General features: G+C 44.7%; 1 pseudogene across 1 annotated transcript; it reads left to right on the plus strand.

Annotated features, from left to right (window-relative positions):
- Positions 1–4,318: 4,318 nt before the first annotated feature.
- LOC308273956 (ubiquitin-conjugating enzyme E2 W-like) lies at positions 4,319–16,814 on the plus strand (annotated as a pseudogene). The gene is made up of 4 exons: positions 4,319–4,463; positions 11,245–11,338; positions 12,890–12,992; positions 16,379–16,814. The product of its transcript is annotated as a ubiquitin-conjugating enzyme E2 W-like (transcript).
- The last annotated feature ends 1,296 nt before the right edge of the window (positions 16,815–18,110 follow it).

Here is an 18,110-nt window from a genome sequence, read left to right on the forward strand (position 1 = left end):
TATTCTACCTCCAAGCCCCACCCCCAGCCCTATTTTCTATTCTTTTTTTTTTTTTAAATGTTTTTGCAGTACTGGGGATGGAACCCAGGGGCATTCTACCTCCAGGCTACACCCCAGCCAGGTCTTACTAAGTTGCAGAAGGCCTCACTAAGTAGCTGAGGCTGTAACCGCGATCTTCTTGTCTTAACGTCCCAAATGCTGGGATTACAAGTGTGTGCCACTACCCGGCTCAAATGAGTTTTTAAACTATTTTCCCGCCCAACCTTGGTTTTAATCAAAGTTCACAAGTTTCTAATCTTTAATTTAGAAAGTCCTTTGCTGGGCTAGGTGTGGTGACATGCACTTGTAAACCCAGTACTTGGGAGGCTGAGACAGGAGGATTGCAGGTTTGCAGCCAGCCTCAGCTACTTGGTGAGGCCCTCCACAACTTAGTGAGACCCTGTTTCAAAATAAAGAATATAAAATCAGGCTAGGGGTATAGCTTGGAGGTAGAAGGCCCCTAGGTTTGATCCCCAGTACTGCAAAAAAAAAAAGAGAGAGAGAGAGAGAGAGAAAGAAAGAAAGAAAGAAAGAGAGAGAAAGAGAGAAAAAGAAAGATCCTTTGCAGTCCTTTGCCTTTTTTCTTATTTGTTTATTTATGTATGTATGTATGTATTTATTTATTTATTCATTGTGATGTTCTGGGAATTGAACCCAGGGGTCTTCTACCTCTAAGCTACACCCTCTGCCCTATTTTTTATTCTTTATTTTTAAACAGAGTCTCACTAAGTTGCAGAGGCCTCACTAAGTAGCTGAGGCTGGCCACAATCCTACAATCTGCCTGTTTCAGCCTCCCAAGTACTGGGATTACAAGTGTGTACCACCATGCCTGGCTATTTTTGTCTGTCTGTTTGTTTTTGTTGAAAATATTTTTGAAGGTTTCAAGCCAGTTATATTGTAGAATGTCTGTCTAGATTTGCCTGGTTGTTTCTCTTTGATTAGTTTCAGGTTAATTACTTTCACAAAGATACTAAACAGATGAAAAGCATTAAAGGGGGTTTCTATGAGCCAGGCTAAATATGCCGCCTATCACTTCTGCCCACACTCCAGATGCTGAAACCACACGTGCCTGCAAGGGAGGAAATGTGTTCTGGAAACAAGTGGCGGAGTCAGCGCTGGGGCAGAGCTGTAGGAGGCTTGATAAGCCCCCTGGGGCGGGCGGCCACCACAGCGCCAGTGACTAGCTCCTAGACAAGAAGCAGTCACTGCACAGCGCAGCCTTGTCCTCGGCCATCACGGCCTCACTACAGCAAACTTCTGCTTCTACTGATACGTGCTGATGAGTGTTACAATTCACCACGGCCCCACTCGCCCCTGCAGGATTACTTTGAGAACTTAGAAGTGTCCTTGGGACTGGGGCGTGCTTTGTGGCAGAGCACGTGCCTAGCTTGTGCGACACTCTAGGTTCAATTGCCAACACCAAAAAAAAAAAAAAAAAATGAAGGAAAAGAAACTTTCTCACGTGTGTGTGTGTGTGTGTGTGTGTGTGTGTTACCAGTGATTGAACCTAGGAGCTTTCCATCTCCAAGCTATACCCCCATTCCTTTTTATTTTTTATTATGAAACAGGGTCTTGCTAAGTTTCCAAATGCTGGCTTCAAACCTCGGCCTCAGGGATCGGAGCCTGCCGAGGGGTGAGGCCAGTGCCAGGGCCAGTGAGGCCAGGATTGGAACCTGCCATGAGGCAAGGCCAGTGCTGAGGCCTCTGAGACTGGGATCAGAACCTGCCGAGGGGTTAGGCCGGTGTCACAGCCAGGGAGGTTGGGATCGGAGCCTGCCGTGAGGCAAGGCCAGTGCTGGGGCCTCTGAGGCTGAGATTGGAGCCTGCCGAGGGGTGAGGCCGGTGCCAGGGCCAGTGAAGCTGGGATCGGGGCCTGCCATGAGGCAAGGCCGGTGCTGGAGCCAATGAGGCCGGGATCAGAGTCTGCCGGGTGGCCAGGCCAGTGCCAGGGCCATCAAGAGTGGGATACACAGAGAAATATCACAGAAAATAAAAAATCAGATGCTTTCTCTAATATGCAAAAACTAGGAAAAAATGTGTAATAGGAGGAGATCTAGTTGAAGAAAGGGCCCTAAAGAGGAGCAATTAAGGTAAACAATCAGAGGGGATGGGATGGGGGAGGATGGAATCTCTTTAAAACTCATGATGTACATAAACAGATGTATCAAAGTTAATCACCAATCAATCATGGGATGGAGGGAGGGGGAGGGAATGGGATGGGGATTGGATAAAGGCTAATTTGATTATGTGTGTTTGTATATCCTCACAAGTCTTGTATTCCATTGTGATGTATGACTACAATGCACCAATAAATATATACATATATTAAAAAAATGATTGATACATTATTTTGTTAGTGACTCATGTTACCGTGTTACAGTTTCACTCATTTCTTGTTGACTAATGTGCTCATGGAAATAAAGAGATGGAATTAGATTGAAAAATAATTTAGTGGCTTGTAGGTTATTTCAACATAGTTCTTTCCTACATATTAGGAATATACAATTGTTAATTGAAATAAACCAGTTACCATTAAATAAAAAAAAGGAAAAAATTCTCGGCCTCACAAATGCCGAGATCACAGGTATATGCCATTATCCTTGACTTTCCACTGCTTTTTTTGTGTGTATGTGTGTGATACTAGAGATGGAACCCAGGGACATTCTACCTCAGAGCTACACCCCCAGCCCTATTTTTTTATTCTTTTCTTTCTTTCTTTCTCTCTCTCTCTCTCTCTCTCTCTCTCTCTCTCTCTCTCTTTCTTTCTTTCTTTCTTTCGATGGTACTGGGGTTCCTGGAAGCCCTTCTCCTCCGGGGTACACTCCCAGACCTATTTTATACTTTTTTATTTTTGAAAACAGGGTCTCTTAAGCTAGCTAGTTTCGAACTTGCGCGATCCTCCTGTCTCTGCCTCCCAAGCATGGGGATTACAAACATGCACCACCATGCCCAGCTTTTTGTTCTTTATTTTAAACAGGGTCTCACTGAATTGCAAAGGGCCTAATTAAATAGTTGAGGCTGCCTGCAAACTATGATCCTCCTGTCTCGGGCTCCCAAATGCTGGGATTACAAGTATGCTCCACCACACCCAGCTAGGCTTTCCACTACTTTTATAATGCTCCTTTAGAAATGTTACAGGCAAGCCAGGTGTGGTGGCGCACGCTTGTAATCCCAGCGGTTGGGAGGCTGAGACAGGAGGATCCCGCAGCTTCAAAGCCAGCCTCAGCTACTTAGTGAGGCTCTCGGCAACTTAGTGACCCTGTTTCCAAATAAAATATAAAATAAATCTGGGAGTATAGCTTGGAGGTAGAAAAGCCCCTGGGTTCCACTCCCAGTATCACAAAAAAAAAAAAAAGAAAAGAAAAGAAAAGAAAAGAAAAGAAAAGAAAAGAAAAAGGAAAAAGAAATGCTATAGGCAGAAGCTGGGCATGGTGAAGTGCTGTGGATGAACCCAGGGCCTTGTGCATGACAAGCAAGTTGTCTACAACTGAGCTACACTGAGGTATATTGCCCTGGAATCCCAGTGCTTGGGAAGCTGAGACAGAAGAACCACAAGTTTGAGGCCCCTCAACAATCTAGCAATATTTTGTTTAAAAAAAAAGGCTGAGAGTATAGCTCAGAGGGAGAATGGCCTTGAGTTCAATGGCCTTGAGTTCAATGTCTGGTCTCTCTCTCTCTCTCTCTCTCTCTCTCTCTTTCTCACACACACACACACACACACACACACACACACACACACACACACAAGCTGGGCATGGTGGCACATGACTGTAATCCTAGTACTTAGGAGGCTGAGACAGGCAGATCACAGGTTCAAGGACAGCTTCAGGAAGTAGCGAGAATCTTATCAATCTAGCAAGTCGATGCTTCAAAATAAAAATAATAAAACATAGCTAGGGTCTAACTCAGAGGTATAATGCCCTGGGGTTCAATCCCCAGTGCCACACACACAAAAAAGTGTTATAGGCATCTATAGCTTGCTACCTAATTGTGAAGAGTGTGTTAAGGTAAGCTCAGCAATTATACAAGTATGAAAGTCACCTTATTCATCAACTGCACTTTCAGTTAAACGTCCCTGCTCCAGTGGAGATGCAGATTAATCCAAGATAACCAAAAGCCCCTGGACTCCTTCAATAAGACGGGCTCTAGTCCAGATTTCCAGATACTTGTGTACCTAGGAGGAAAATGACCCAGGCTTGACAAGTAGTCAAGTCTGTAAGAGGGCTGGAAACTTCACTGGGTTTCTATGGGCTTGACTGTGAGAGCTGGCCATGAGGTCATGCCAAAGGAGGGTGGAGAACAAAGGAGCAAAGACAGAGAACTGCCTCCTGGCCATTGCCCTGCCCGGGATGACCTGGCCACTAGCACAGCAGCCAGCAGCTTACTGTGTCCCCCTTCCTTGCCCTATAAAAAGCCCCTAGCCTGTAAGGAGGGGGCTTTCTGACAGGGGGCTCTCTCCCCTGTCATATGCCTCCTTCCAGGTTTCATTCCTAAACAAAGCCTGATCCCTGCTGTTGGGCTGTGTTTTCTTTGTCCCCATAGACCCCAACAGTTTCACCTGAAGTGTTACTGAAAAAAAATTATATATAGCCAGGCATGGTGGCACACACTTGTAATCCCAGCATTTGGGAGGCTGAGACAGGAGGATCGTGGTTTGCAGCCAGCCTCAGCTACTTAGTGAGGCCCTTTGCAACTTAGTGAGACCCTGTTTAAAAATAAAGAATAAAAAAATACGGCTGGGTGTGTAGCACGGAGGTAGAATGCCCCTGGGTTCCATCCCTAATACTGCAAAAAAAGAAAAGATATATATATATATATATATGTCTTAACTGGCATGTTTCAAGGAAATCTACTAATAAAAAGAAAACAGGAAAGCACCAAAGACAGCTTAGCCCTAAGGTTTCTGAAGAACTCTTGGCAACACAGAGTTTGGAGGACAGGAAACAGTACCTAGTACTTTCAAGTAGAAAGTCTACTGAAAGATTCTTATGAAGTCGGGATCCCCTAGCCAGGTGCAGTAGCACATACCTGTAGCTCAGTACTTGGAAAGGTGAGACAGGAGGATCTCGTTTGGGGCCAACCTCAGCAAGACCATGTTTCAAAATAAAAAATAGAAAGGGATGTAATTGTAGCTCAGAGGTAGACCACCCCTGGATTCAATTCCCAGGACAGACAGACAGACAGACGGACAGACGGACGGACGGACAGACAGACAGACAGACACAGGAAGGAAGGAAGGAAGGAAGGAAGGAAGGAAGGAAGGAAGGAAGGAAGGAAGGAAGGAAGATGGGAACAGTCCCCCCCAAATCCCAAAGAGAATAAGCCTATTGCTTAGAAGTCGACAGCAAGAAATCTTGCCTGTCTTAAACTTGACCTTGAGTAAGGAGAATAAAATAGAAAACTCTCCCCTGAGCATTTACAAGCTGGTCTCCAGGTTGATATTCTGTCTAAACATTCCCTGTGAGGTCTGAAACCCCAGATGATCATAAACTGAAGCAATCCAAGGTTGGTAATTCTCTTAGGCAAAAGGCAAGAGGACTGCAGTTTCAACCTGGACCCCAGAGAAATCCCACAGATAAAATGCCAAGTGATTCATCTCACTGTCAAAGGAAAAAAACAAACAAACAAACAAACAAACAAACAAAAAAGCGAAAAACAAAAAACTAAGAAGCTGGGGGGGGGGTGCACACTTGTAATCCCAGCATTTGGGAGACTGAGACAGGAGGATCGTGGTTCATGGCCAGCCTCAGCTACTTAGTGAGCCCCTCTGTTTCAAAATAAAGAGTAAAAAATAGTGCTGGGGTGTAAGTTGGAGGTAGAATGCCCCTGGGTTCCATCCCCAGACCCCAAACAAAAAACAAAAAACTAACAACACAAACAAGACACTCATGGCAAGAGCTAGCAGAAACAAAACAGCAGAATCAGCCCTTCAAAGACCTCAGATACTCTGTCAGACCTAACAATAAAATTATTATATTTGGGGCTGGGGATGTAGCTCAGTGGTAGAATGCTTGACTCCCATATGTGGAAGCCTGTGTGTGATCTTCCGCACTGCCAAACAAATAAAAAATCAAAGCCAGGTGGGGCGGTACACAACTCTAATCCCAGTACTTGGAAGGCTGACACAGGAGGATTGCAGATTCACGGCCAGCCTCAGCAATTTAGTGAGGCCCTTGCAACTTAGCAATTTAAATTTTATCTATTTTGTTTAAACAGATAAAATTTATTAAATTTTATCTATTTTGCTTCAAAAATCGATAGATAAGTAAATAAATAACTAAGTTAATAAATAAAAAGGAGTGGGAGCATATCTCAGAGGTAGAATGCTCCAGTAACAACCCCACAAAATAAAAACTATGTTGTGTTATTTGTGTGTTTTAAAACTGGATCTCAACAACAAAACCAAACCTGTATCTCACTATGTTGTCCAGGCCAGCCTCAAACTTTGAATCCCCCTGCCTCCCCAGTAGCTGGGATTATAGATGTTAACCTATAACATAACCTTTCCCTCCCCTCCCCTCCCCTCCCCTCCCCGCTCTTCTCCTCTCCCCTCCCCTCCCCTTCTCCCCCCCCCCCCGCCCCGTGTGTGTGTGTGTGTGTGTGTGTGTGTGTGTGTGTGTGATGGGGCACTGGAGATTGTGTGTGTGTGTGTGTGTGTGTGTGTGTGTGTGTGTGTGTGTGTGTGATGGGGCACTGGAGATTGAACTCAGGAGCATGCTACCTCTGAGCTACAACCTCAGCCCTGTTTTATTTTTTATTTTGAAACAGGGTCTCACCAAGTTGCTGGGACCCTTACATTCATATATTTGCAGGAATAGAAAACAGACTTGAAGATATGAGCAAGGAACGAAAGACTAAACATTAAGTTATTTAAAAATACGATAATAAAGCCGGGCAGGGTGGTGCACGTCTATAATCCCAGTACTTGGGAAGCTGAAACCGGAACAAAATAGGGCTGGGGGCATAGCCCAGTGGTAGAAGGCCCCTGGGTTCCATCCCAAGTACCAAAAAAGAAAAAAGAAAAAGAAAAGAAAAGAAATATGTAACGAGCTTAACATAGTTTCTAGAGATAAAAATTTTAATCATTGAAGTTGAAAACTCAATATAGATGGATCACTTATCAGAACTGAGACCGCTGAGGAGAGAATTTTTGAAGAGTCCAGTCCAGGCTTATAATCTCAGCACTCCAGTCTCGAGGAGGGCAGTTTCAAAACCCCACACGTGTTGGAAGCTGAGCCTTCCCGCCTCCCAGCTGAGGCCCGCTGCAGGGCTTGGCGCCTGCGCTGGGAAGGCGGCCTGGGCAGCTGTCCGCCCTTCCCACTGGCCTCTGCACTTGCTCCTGGCTGTCTGAGCTCTCCGAGTTAGGGGAGAAGGAGAACAGTCTCGACTGGTACTGAGCCATCTGGCATCAGTGCCGGCTCCATACGGAGAACACCCAAAGCTGACGTTTTCTCCCGAGCCTTCTCTGAAGTTGTTCTTCTACCTACGCTGACTGCTGCTCCCCCTGTAGACAATACTTCTCCACCTGTCAGCTTGGTGTGTGTGTCTGGTACTGGAGATCGAATCCAGGGGCATTCTACTTCTGAGCTACACTTCCAGCTCTATTTTATTTTTCATTTTGAGACAGAGGCTCGATAATTGCTGAGGCTGGCCTCCAACCAGTGGTCCTCCGATTTCAGCCTCTTCAGTGCTTGGTTACTTGATTACAGGTGTGCGCCAGCAGACCTGGCTGTCTGTCAGTTTCAGTGACTCTCTTGTCCCTGGATTCTGGTGGTTCTTTTACCTGCAAGTCCAGAATTTGTGTTGACTCTGTTTTGTTACCTGGGCCATAGTCTTCTTTGCCCACAGCATGTGATATATCCATCAGGCCTGAGCACACAGTTGAAGCCATACTTTCAGTGTTTATCATTGTTGAGAATCAGACCCACATCCTTTGTTTTGGGGTGTTTGTTTGTTTGTTTGTTTGTACCGGGGTTGGAACCCAGGGGCATTCAACCCCCAAGCTATACCCCCAGTCCTATTTTTTTTTCCCTATTTTTATTCTTTATTTTGAGACAGGTCTCATTAAGTTGCAGAGGGCCCCACTAAGTTGCTGAGGTTTGCTGTGAACCTGTGATCCTCCTGTCTCAGCCTCTCAAGTACTAGGATTACAAGCATGCACTACCTTGCCCGGCTTGAGTATTTAATTTCATTTCAGATAATTGAATCATTGTGTCGTAAATGAATCAGAAAAATGCATAAAAAGCTGGGTGTGGTGGCACATGCTTGTAATCCCAGCATTCAGGAGGCTGAGTCAGGAAGATTGCGGGTTTGAGGCCAGCCTGAGTTACTTAGTGAGGCCCTCCACAACTTAGTGAGGCCCTGTTTAAAAATAAAGAATAAAAAAATAAGGGAGTGGGTGTAGCTCGGAGATCGAATGCCGCTGGGTTCCATCCCCAGAGCTGCAAAAATAAATAAATAAATAAATAAGTAAATAAATAAAAATAAAATAAAATAAAAAGAAGAAAAACGCATAAAAGGTATTACCATTTCTTCCATATCAAAAATTCAAGGCAAACCACAAAGGGGAATAAGATATGACTCACATTGCAAAGGGCTGATATTCAGATGTTCAGAATGCGTAAGAAATTTCTACAACCTATAGGAAAATGAGCAAAATCGTGAATGAACCCTTCTTGGGGGGTTGGTTCGTTTGGATGATATCCAAAATGGTCAATAAATACAATAATGTGTTCAAGCTGTGAGTGGTGGTTCACACTTAAAATCCCAGCACTTGGGAGGCTGAGACAGGAAGAACACAGGTGTGAGACCAGCTTCAGTAACTTAGTGAGACTTTGTTTCCAAATAAAAAAATAAAATTGAGCTGTGGTGTTGCTCAGAAGTAGAATTCCCCTGAGTTCAATCCCCAGAAACACACACACACACACACACACACACACACACACACACACACACTGCTCAATTCAAGGTCATTAATTATCAGGGAAAAACAAATTAAAACCACAATGTGATATCCATCATATACTTACCAGAATGGCTAAAATTAAAAATAGAAAACACCAAGTGTTGTTGAGATTATGGAGCAGCAGAACTTTACCTAATGCAACTGGTAAAACGATGTTGAAAAATGCCTATCAGTAGCAATTTTTTTTTTTTTTTTTTTTTTTTTTTTGCAGGTCTGGGGATGGAACCCAGAGGCCTCCGAGCTAGACCTCCTGCCCAATTTTTTGTTGTTGTTGTTTGTTTGTTTGTTGTGGTGCTGGGGTTCCTGGAAGCCCTTCTACCTCCGGGATACACTCCCACGGACTACACTCCCAGTCCTATTTTTTTACCTTTTTATGTGGAAACAGGGTCTCTTAAGCCAGCAAGGCTGGCTCCGAACCAGCACGATCCTCCTGTCTCCGCCTTCCAAGTGCAGGGATTACAAGCATGCGCCACCACGCCCGGCCCCTGCCCAATTTTTTATTCTTTATTTTGAAACAGGGTCTCACTGAATTGCAGAGGGCCTAAGTATCTGAGGCTGTTCGCGAACCGCCATCTTCCCGTCTCAGCCTCCCAAATGCTGGGATTACAAGCGTGTGCCACCACGCCTGGCTTAGCAATAGCATTTTTTCCCTGTGGTACTGTGGATGAAACCCAGGGGCATTCTTCATCTGAGCTACACCCCTAGTTCTATTTTTAATTTTTAATTTTGAAACAAGGTCTCACTAAGTTGCACAGGGCCTTACTAAGTAGCTGAGTTTGGCGGAGAACTTGCAACGGGAACTTGCGATCTTCCTGTCCTAGCCTCCCTAGTACTGGAATTACAAGCATATGCCACCACACCTGGCTAATGATAGCATTTATTTGTTATTGTTTTTATACTAGAGATTGAACCCAGGGATAATCTACCTCTGCGCTAGACCCTCAGCCCTTTTATTTATTTTTTATTTTGAAACATGGTCTTTCTAAATTGCTGAGAACCTCACTAAGGCCTCAGCTGAAGCTGGTGTCAAATCTGCAATCCTCCTGTCTCAGGCTCCCAAGTACTGGGATTACAAGTCTGCACCGCCACACCCAGATTACAATAGCATTTGCATTTAAGCTTTTGGGCTGGGAATGTAGCTCAGTGGTAGAACACTTGCCTAGCAAGTGTAAACCTGTGGATTCTATCCCCAGCACTGCAGAAACAACTAAGAAACAACAAAAAATCCTGTACTTTCTGTGTGTGTGTGTGTGTGTGTGTGTGTGTGTGTGTGTGTGTATGGTGCTGGGGCTGGCACCCAGAGGCATTCTACCCTTGAGCTACATGTGCAGCCCTATTTTATTTTTAATTTGGAAACAAGATCTCACAAGTTACTGAGAGCCTCTCCATGTTGCTGAGACTGGCTTTGAACTTGAAATCCACTTGTCTTAGACTCCCAAGTACTAGAATTACATTCATGTGCCACCATGCCTGGTTTACCCTGAACTTTTGACCCAAAATGTTTAGTCCTGGGTATTTACTTGGAACAGCATACATGTGGTGAGCTAAAAGGTATATTCATGAATGCTCATAGAAATATTCATTATAGCCCCAAAATGAACACAATCCAAATATCTATAGATAATAGAATAGATACATGAATTGTGGCATATTTGCAAAAAGGAATACTATGCAGAAAAAGAAATAAATATACTGTTACACACACAGGCTCAATAAATTTCACATCAATCAAAGAGCTTGACCTGTATACCAGTATTTGGGAAACAAAGACAAGCAGGTTTGAAGCCAGCCTCAACAATTTAGCAAGACCCTCAATGACCTAGTTGATAGGTCGGGTCCCTCCCTTCCCCACGGGACCCTGCAGGACCCCCACGGGTACAGGAGGTAGAACCCCAGAAGCCAGAAGCGGAGACATCGTAAGACTCCAGACGTCACAAGAGGACCGGCTAGCCCCACCCCAGGACCTGGCTAAATAAATACCCTCACTTCCTCTGTGCCAGTGACTCTGCCAACTGTGACTCTGCTGACCATGTGACTCTACTGCTCAGTCATCGGCCCCTTCCCCCACAGTCAGCAGACCTCATCCGAAGGTGCCAGTTGATTAAAGAGGCCTTTAATAACTTGGCTGATGTTTGCCTCCTTTGTGACCTCCAACTCAATTTCAACATTACATCTGGTGCCAAAACCCTCCGAACCCAAGAAGACTTATTTTTTTTCTCCTTTTTTTGCCCCTCCCTGAGCCCCCGTGACTCCCTTGGGAGCCCTCCTCTTTACTACCAAGAACCTGGACTCTCTAACCCTTAATTGGACTGACCGCTTCCGCTTTCAAACAGGGTAAGTTCCTTCCCTTCCTCTGGTCAGTGGGTTCCGGCTTCTTGCCTTCCGGCTTCCTCTCCAGACTTGGGTCCTCCCTTTCTGCTGGTCCACTGGGATCGAAAATCCAAGCACTTAGTGACCCACTGTACTCGGGTCCACTAGGACCTCTGGTCCACTGGGACCACTCGCCCATTAGATGCTGATAATGACTGGGCTCTATAGGTTGAGGCCTCCCAGATGACCAAGTCATCCTCCGGTCTTGAGAAGGAAGTAGAGATGTATCTCCCGCCCTCTTGACCCCTGTTTCCGAACATTGATCAGGATAATAGGGAATGCCTGTTTCCTGTTCTTCATTCTCGCCCGGAGACCAGACATGGAAAACCAAGATTCCAAAATTATGGGTCACAGTGACCCGAAAACAGAATTCTGAATTTTACTTTCATTTTTTATTTATTTATTTTTCTTTGTGGTCCTGGGGATGGATCTCAGGGGCCTCTAGCTCCGGGATACACCCCTGACCTATTTTTATATTTTATTTTGAAACAGGGTCTAAGTTGCTGAAAACGTCACTAAGTAGCTGAGGCTGGCTTTGAACCTGTGTGATCCTCCTGTCTCAGCCTCCCAGGCACTGGGATTACAAGCGTGCGCCACCACGCCCAGCTTGAACTCTGGATTTTAATACCCTGACCGATCTCAGAAACTTTTGTAAGTTTTCTGGTAAATGGTTGGAAGTCCTTTATGTGCGGGACTTCTTTTTCGTGTGCTCCCGTCCCTCTGACCGTTCTTCGGCGTCAGCCACCATTTTGTGATGGCAAGGTCGCAATCTGGTGACGTCACAAGGTTGCCATGTTGGTCGCCCCATTGTGGTGGTACATGGTCACCAGCCTGTGACCTTGCTGGGTTACAGATGCCACTTTCTGAGGACCCTGATCCCCAGGGTCTCTCCTCACAGCCCCGACCACCAACCTCCCCTAGACGGCCTCTCACTCTATCCCGCTCCTCCCCCCCCCCACCCATCCTCTCTTAAGGAACCAACCCTTACCTCCCCTTCATGTTCCCCTGTAAGTTACTGTACCCACTCCAAGGACCCCCCTTCTCTCTTGGCCCCACTTTGCGAGGTGGCCATAGGAGGCATAGTCCATGTCCACGTTCCTTTCTCCCTCCCAGACCTTGTTCAAATTGAAATAAAACTGGGTTCTTTCCCACCAATCCATCCAGTTTTATTTAAAAATTGTGCAATAAAGCCGGGCATGGTGGCACATGCTTGTAATCCCTATGTTTGCGAGGCTGAGACAGGAGGATCCCACAGGTTCGAAGCCAACCTCAGCTACTCAGTGAGGCTCTCAGCAACTTAGTGAGACTGTTTCCAAATAAAGTATAAATTAGGGCTGGGAGTATAGCCTGGAGGTAGAAAGCCTGGAGGTAGAAAGCCTCTGGGTTCCACCCCCAGTACCACACACACAAAAAATTGTGCAATACATTGTGCAAGCATACAATCTCATATGATGGGATCTTCATGTTATTTAAACCTCTGCCTTAACTCCAGATTAACGGGATTGTATTGTAAAGGCTGCCCGAGAATGGGCCGACCAAGCTCATTTACCTACGGGAGCCGCTGCAGTACTTTCTGAGGATCCCCACTGGGAGTATCAGCCACCCCCAAATGGTGGGGGTGAGGGAATAAAAATGAGAGACTATGATACTATGCCTTCTTGATGGCATGTGGGCTGCTTCCCATAAAGCGGTTATTAAGTTAACTTGAGGAAATCACACAAGGTCCAGATGAAAACCCAGCTGTTTTTCTTAATCAGCTTCAGGAAGCTTTTACCCTCTATACCTGCTTAGATCCATCTACTGAGGCAGGATCTGTGGTATTAGCAACCTATTTAATTGGGCAATATGACTCTGATATTAGAAAAATTAAGAAAGGCTGAGGATGGTCCTCAAACCCCCATTTGAGATTTGGTAAACATGGTATTTAAAGTCTTTAATTCCTGAGAAGAACAGGCTGAAACGGGGTGTACTCTCTGACTTTGCCAAAAGGCATATCCCTGGTAGCTGCCCTGCGACCAGCAGTGGTGGCTCAGCCCTCTGGAGTGCCACCTGTGGGGGAAGACAGCAACGACCTCCAAGAGCCTGTTTCAAGTGTGGCAAGGACACACCCACCAACCAGAGTATGCCCGACGTGCAGACAGTAGGGACACTGGAACAGTGCCCTTAGAAAAGCAGTGAGCCTCAGGTACCTCAACACAGAGGGACCACCCTTCCAGACCAGGCCCTGCTGGCTGGCCCTACTTGGCCTGGTTGAAGTCCGATGGCTCCCAGACTCCTCAAACTTAATCCCTCTTTCCAAGCCCAGGGTAACTCTCAAGGTAGCGGGTAAGCCAGTCTCCTTTTTGGTTGCCTACTCCTTTTCGGGTCCTAGTTTTCCTTTTCCAATCTTGATAGAAGAGATTGATGGTAAGCCCTCCCTCCCACCTGCCCACGCACTACAAGCCCTCTTTTACAGGACAAAATTGCCCTGCCTGAGGCTCAGGCCGAAGTAGTCGTTAACCTAATACATAATTCCCTATGTGTTGGGCCTATGGTGCTTAAACATTTTCTAAACCCCTTGTTTTATTCTTCCCTCCTGCAACAGCTGATTAGTAAAGTCTGTGCCTCCTGTTCTACTTGCCCTGCTGTTTCTCCCCAAGGAGGCCTACGCCCCTCTTTTCCTACTCACCAAATGAAAAGGACGTTTGCTGGGACAGGACTGACAAATTGATTCCACCCATATGCTCTCTCACAAAAAACTAAAATATCTTCTTACCATGGTCGACACTCTAACAGGTTGGGAAGAGGCTTTTCCCTCAGAGGACGAGACAGCCAGCATGGTGGCAAATGTTTTATGGTCGGACATCATCCCTCAGTTTGAACTCTCTAATTTCTTACAGTCTGACAATGGACTAGCTTTTATTTCTAAGGTTATTCAACAGGTAGCACAAGCCCTTGGCATTTCTAGGAAGCTCCACATCCCATATTGACCGCAGGCATCAGGAAAGGTAGAAAAAATGAATGGGATTTTTAAAAAGCATCTAATAAAACTTTCCCTGGAGTTGCAGGTGTCATGGCCTGAACTCCTACCAGTGGCTCTGGCCCGCATACGAGCCACCCCTTGAAGCCCCACCTTCATGAGCCCCTTTGAATTGCTGTATGGTCGTCCTCTTTTTGCTTAATCATGCTCTCCCTTCAGATCCCCTTCCCTTGGCTTCCTATCTCTCTTACTTATCTTTTCTCAGGCATCTCCTTAGAGAACATGCTGACTGATATCTTCCCCAACCTGGGTTCGAAGAATCAGCTTCACACCTGGAAGCCAAGGCCCTTAAGCCAGGAGACCAAGTCCTCAAGTCGCTTCAACTGAAACATCTCCTTTTACAGTGGGCCTTTTACAGTGATCCTTACCACATTTATTGCTGGGGGACCCCAAATTGCTGGGGGACCCCAATTGGCATCATCTTACTCAGCTAAAAAGGGCTCCATTACAACAGTCCCATGACAAATTCTCCTGTATGGTGTTGGGGCCCACGAATCTTCATTTTTCTTAGCATAATTATCTTTAATGCTTTTATTTCAGCAGATCCACCTGTTTATGTTGGAAAATTCACTGTGCAAGCAACCTATTTGCTTCCCCCGCATAAAATGTTGTACCAATCACAACCCCCTTGTCTTCTAAAGTTCATTCAAACTTGGCTGTTTAAGGTAAACTCCAATCAACTCCTGCTGCAGCCATACTCCCACCTGCCCACTTCTGAATAACCCAACCTCTCCTGGCCAAGGGGCCACCTATGATGCCCCTGACAGCAGGAAGTAGTTACTGATTCGGTCATCGCCCAATATCACCAAAAGGCTGGGATGATAGGTTGGGTCCCTCTCTTCCCCCACGGGACCCCGCAGCAGAGACAGGAGGCAGAACCCTGGAAGCCAGAAGCAGAGACAACACGAGACTCCAGATGGTGTGAGAGGACTGGCTAACCCCATCCCAGGACCTGGCTACATAAATACCCTCACTTCCTCTCTGCTGTGTGACTCTGCCTACCATGACTCTGCTCACCGTGTGACCCTGCTACTCAGTCATCTGTCCCTTTCCCTGCAGTAAGCAGACCTTGCCCAAAGGTGCCCGTTGATTAAAGAGGCCTTTAATAACATGGCTGGTGTTTGCCTCCTTCACAACCCCCAATTCAATTTCAACGTTACACTAGTGAAACCCTATTTCAAGATTTAAAAAAAGGCCTGGAAGTATAGCTGGAAGGTACAATGTCCCTGGGTTCAATCCTAGGACAAATATATATATATACATAATGCATAAATAAATAAATAGCCGGGCATGGCGGCACATGCTTGTAATCCTAGTACTTGGGAGGCTGAGACAGGAGGATTGTGGTTTGCTGACAGCCTCAGCTACTTAGTGAGGTCCTCTGAAGCTTAGTGAGACCCTGTTTCAAATGAAGAATATAAAATGGGGCTGGGGATGTAGCTCGGAGGTAGAATTCCCTAGGGTTCCATCCCCAGGAGTACAAAAACAAATAAATAAATATAATAAAAAGAGCTTGAAAGCCAGGCGTGGTTGCACATGCTTGTAATCCCAGTACTTGGAGGGTGAGACAGGAGAATCACGCAGGTTCAAAGCCAGCCTCAGCTACTTAGTGAGGCTCTCAGCAGCTTAGTGAGACCCTGTTTCAAAATAAAATGTAAAACAGGTCTGGGGGTGTAGCCCAGAGTTAGAAAGTTCCCTGGGTTCCATTTCCAGTACCACAAAGAAATAAAAGCTTGGATACAAATATTTCATACTCCATGATTCCATTTCCATAAAGCTTAAAAATAGGTAAATCTATGGTATTAAAAGTTAAGAAAGGGGCCTTTGGGGTATGGTTCCATCATGGCGTCAATGCAGGATCTAAAGTATTAAGGGCCTCTCTAAATTGCTGAGGCTGGCCTTGAACCTGTGGTCCTCCTTTCTCAGCCTCCCAAGAACTGGAATTACAGCGATGGAAATTGATGCTAGGACCTTGAACATACTAGAAACAACTACAGAAAGAACTGTTGGCTTTGCAAAATGACCCACCGCCTGAGATGACTTTAAATGCAAAGAATGTTAACGTTCAGTTACACAGTGGATTGTAGACATGGAAGGTGCGCCAGGTACCTTATATGAAGGGGGAAACTTTCACCTTCTGTTTAAGTTTAGTGGTCGATACTCTTGACTCTCCTCAGGGCATGTTTTCTGGTGAAAATATTCCCATTCACCCTCATGCTTATAGCAATGGTCATATCTATTTATCCATTCTAACAGAAGACTGGTCCCCAGCACTTTCAGTCCAGTCAGTTTGTCTCAGCATTGTTAGCATGCTTTCCAGCTCAAAGAAAAGAGACGACACCAAATAATTCTTTTTATGTGTGAACATGTAACAAGAATCCAAAGAAAACAAAATGGTGGTATTGTGATGATAGTTGTTGATGCCACTGTTATTATCCTAGCAGAAGATAGTCCTGCTGAGAAAATGAGCACTTTGGTCATTCAGCCTTTGAACTTTAACCTTTGACTGGAAGTGACCTGTAGGCAATGCAGACTACTTCCTTTTACTGCATTTTTACTCGAGTGCATTCTGGGCGTATGTTGATCACCGGTTCAGTCCACACAACTGACATGCTTTTATTAGTCATACAGTATTAATGCAGATGCCAGGAAATGTCAATATAATTCCATTTGTTATTTTTTTAAGCTTTTGGAAAAGTTCTAGGTCCTCATATATTGTACAATAACAATGACTTCCTTGGTGGTTTGGGGACGTTCATTGCCGGCAATGAATGTTGTAACAGGAAAAGTTTTTATTAACTCCTGCCACTCAGCAATTAATGCATGATATGGCCTATGAGATAAACTTAGTGGTTATAATGGGGTTATAAATAGAGTGAAGAATCCAATATTACTTTGAAAGTCACCCCAACTGATTATATTTGAATTCTATGCACTGTGACCCTGAGGTTAACAGCATGAATTAACATGTGTCCTTAAAGGACTGTAATGAAAGATCATTGCATATTTATTTGTTTATATTTTCTGTCAAATTGTTTTGACATGGAAGGTTTTCAAGTAACAGTGGCAGAGAGGTACAATATGTTATCCCTATGGTGAAAATAAATTCATTTGTTGTATGTAGTTCCTCAATTTTTGAAGTAAAGGTTTGAGTAATATAAGTTATGAATGGTTTAATTAAGGCTTCATTTTGAAAGTAAGAAAAATGGCAGTGATGATCAAATTGCTGCAGTCCTTTATTTGGATTTGTTATTTGTACATTAAGTATTTTTTTCTAGGTAGATTATACTGTTACTTTCTGCTAACCATCAGTATGGGCCCTACTGCCTAAACACTACATTCATTTCTGTTTGGAAAACCCATAAGCATTTTTGTTTGCAGTCTTGTTTCTTTTGTTAAGTTTTAAGTCAAGTTAGAATGTTACAGTACTTTAATTGAAAAACTTTTGTCAAATTTTTTTCTTGTAAATTTTCTTTACTTGTTAGTTTCATCTTGTCCTTCAATCCTATATCCTAAAATAAGAAATACATTTTGACAGAGGCTTAATGTAAAAAAAAAAAAAAAAGTTAAGAAAGGCCGGGCGTGGTGGTGGTGCATGCTTGTAATCCCAGCAATAGGGAGGTGAGACAGGAGGATCACGGTTCATGGACAGCCTCAGTTACTTAGTGAGGCCCTTTGTAACTCAGCGAAACCCTGTTTCAAAATAAAAAATGAAAA

Source organism: Muscardinus avellanarius (assembly GCF_963383645.1).
Source record: "Muscardinus avellanarius genome assembly, chromosome: 15".
NCBI classification, from domain to species: domain Eukaryota; kingdom Metazoa; phylum Chordata; class Mammalia; order Rodentia; family Gliridae; genus Muscardinus; species Muscardinus avellanarius.